We start from the raw sequence: 2,893 nt of genomic DNA, 5'->3' as shown, positions 1-2,893 counted from the left end.
ATAGGAAGGCAGAGGCCAACAGTGTAAAACAAGAGCAATTGTAGGACTTGGTGATATAGCCTATGAAGGGAATTAGACTTGGGAATAAGTAAACAATGGGAAAGGTAAATCTGGTTCCTCCATGTTGCTCGTCTGTTGCCTCAATGTGCATTCACCTGAAACATATTTTTGCCTAAGAAACCATTTGCTTTCTCCCTTGTGAAATGCACCTGGGGAACTTCTGGTTCCTGGGAGGGGGGGAGTATATAAATGAGTCATGGTCTCCTATTGAGAAATGGGGGAGAGGGATTTCTCTGTGTTCAAGGACAATATAGGATAGGATATTGAGTAATGAGGTAGGGAAAGCTCTGTAATGAGAAAGAGCTGTCAAGAAAGCACGGAACCCAGGGAAATTGTTTTGTGAAGAGGGAGCAATCACAAAGTTGTTGGACTGAGATGTTGTTACAGCTCTCCCTAGAATTTCAAGCTTTGGGGAAATAAGAATATGTTTGGAGAGAGTGGTGCTATGTCAAGTCAACAAGAATTATATATAGAGAAAAATATAAGTTATAGATTCCATCCTTTCAGCTATTAGATTCACTTTAATCTGATACTGCATTCTCCATGCTCAGCTAAATATAGGGGGATTTGGTTGTATTAAAGGGCCAAGTTGGCTTTTGGTGGCATAAATCTTTGGTGGAGTAGCAAACATCTTGTTGAACCCCCCTCTACATAGAAGTCTTTAATAAAACCTCACAAAGCTTTTCTGTTGCCTTTTTTTTTTTTTTTTAATGCTTTACCTGAACTACTGAATGTGAGACAGATGCGTCTCAATAGACTAATGACAAGATAAGTTCTCTGGAATTTTCATGGCTGAAGTTCTTCAGGTAAGAAGACTGTGCCCCTTTTGTGAGGCTGCACAACTCCCACCAATTTGGTGGGAATTTTATGTAAATATGTGCACACACTCTAAGTGCATCTGGCTCTGTGGACTAGATGTGAAAAATTACTTCTGTTGTATTGCTTTGATTAAATTAAATTAAATTGAATTGATTAAAGCTGTGGACAGCAATTTGTTCCCATTCCCCTGCTCTGGTACATTGCAGTTATGACTCTTAGGGGTTTTTTGCTTGATTGAGATTTTTCTGAAGTGTCAGAGCTGCTTTCTGGATTAACCCTATTGCTAACTGTATAAGATTGTAAGAGACCTCTATGTCATTTTCATTTATATAACCGTAGACTGTTATTCTATGGGTTGGAAGGGACCTTAAAGATCATCTACTCCCAGCCCCCTCTGCCATGGGCAGGGGAACATTCCCTTAGACCAGCTTGCTCAAAGCCTTATCCAACCTGGCCTTGAGCACTGCCAGGCTTGGGGCATCCACAACATCCCTGAACAGCCTGTTCCAGTGGTTTGCCACCCTCACAGTTAAGACTTTTTTCCTAATATCTAATGTGAATTTCCCCGCTTTCAGTTTGTACCCATTGCTCCTTGTCCTGTCTCTACAGTTCCTGATGAAGAGTCCTTCTCCAGCTTCCCTCTAGGCCTCCTTCAGATACTGGAAGGCTGCTGTGAGGTCTCCATGCAGCCTTCTCTTCTCTGGGGTGAACAGTCCCAAATTTCTCAGCCTGTCTTCTTAGAAGAGCCTCCTCATAGAGGAGATGCTCCAGTCCTCTTATCAACTCTGTGGCCCTCCTCTGGGGTGCCTCTATTCCTTTATAGAGCAACCAGTGCCTCTTTAAGCTTCTCTAACACTGATGCTTGTGAGCTCCACATGCCCTGAAACAGCCTGTGCATTCATATATGACAATTTGGATTCAGCATCTAAAGCCTGGCCAGGTGGTTTTGCACTCGGAAGTCTGCAATCTTGAGCCTTTTCCTCGCTCTCTGGCCCCAGATGGGCTCAGCCCCTGGAGTACGCCAGAGCAAACTTAGTAACACATAAAGTGATGTTGCCTTGTGATTATCACTTAATTACATCAAAATGAAGTTTACATGGAGCGTGCTGTATATCCTGTCTATAGAGACTTTTTTTTCTGTAGTCAGTAGGAAGGCATCTTCTCTCCCACGAGACAAACGTCCCCTGCCAGACAATGCGAAGCAGCCTCTCACCTTCCCCTTCAGTTGGAGAAAGGAAGCAGAAGAGTTGCCAGCTAGAGTAGGGGAGGATAAACATGCCACAATACTTTGACCTCAATGATCAAAAAACCCCAAACAAAAAACCCAAACATAAACCCAACCAAACAAAAAAGAAAAGAAGGAAAAAAAAAGAGAAAAAAAAATTGTTGCAATATAGTTTGCATTTAATCCCACGGTTTTACAAGAAAGAGTTGATTTCGTTGTCACCATACTGAATTCCAAATGCCCATTCAGCCTGAATGTCAGCTATATTTTCATTTTAACTGAAGTCCTGAATTAAAAAAAGTGGGAGAACATCAGCATAATTGTTTTTGTGGTAAAAACCTTCCTTTCCACTTTTAATCAGGATGGAAGAGTTTTCTGAAAGGCCAGTAGTCAATCTTTATTCTGTACCTCCTTTTACTTATCAGGTTGTGGTATTGGTGAGCATTACTCCTCATTCATTTGGGAGAACAATGCAGTTAAGGATGTGAAGTCAGTGTTACCAAAAGAAATAGAACACGGATGGATAGAGTTAAATTCTATATGCTTATGTTTGCATCCAGTTTGCACTATGTTGACTACAAGGATGTTCTATGTCTCATTGAAGGAGAAAAAGGGTTTATATTAATCGTTGAAACGTTGTGTATTCTTGGATCTGGAGTTCGGCTTTTCCCATTCCATGATGTTATAGAGGTAGAAACAAGATGGAATATGAATATGGAACTGGATCCAGACATCCTTCACATTTGGTTTGGGCCGACAGTTAGGTCTAAACTTCCTCCAGGTGTATCC

General features: G+C 41.4%; 1 long non-coding RNA gene across 1 annotated transcript; it reads left to right on the top strand.

The window, feature by feature from the left end:
* The first annotated feature begins 276 nt into the window (after positions 1-276).
* LOC136302044 (uncharacterized) lies at positions 277-2,530 on the top strand. The gene is made up of 3 exons (XR_010723992.1): positions 277-335; positions 803-866; positions 1,489-2,530. It is a non-coding gene; the product is annotated as an uncharacterized lncRNA (long non-coding RNA).
* The last annotated feature ends 363 nt before the right edge of the window (positions 2,531-2,893 follow it).

The sequence above is a fragment of the Chamaea fasciata genome, unplaced genomic scaffold (assembly GCF_029207755.1).
Source record: "Chamaea fasciata isolate MVZ Bird 193981 ecotype frontalis unplaced genomic scaffold, bChaFas1.0.hap1 SCAF_1, whole genome shotgun sequence".
Taxonomy (NCBI): domain Eukaryota; kingdom Metazoa; phylum Chordata; class Aves; order Passeriformes; family Sylviidae; genus Chamaea; species Chamaea fasciata.
This window is presented reverse-complemented; position numbering and strand designations above follow the sequence as displayed.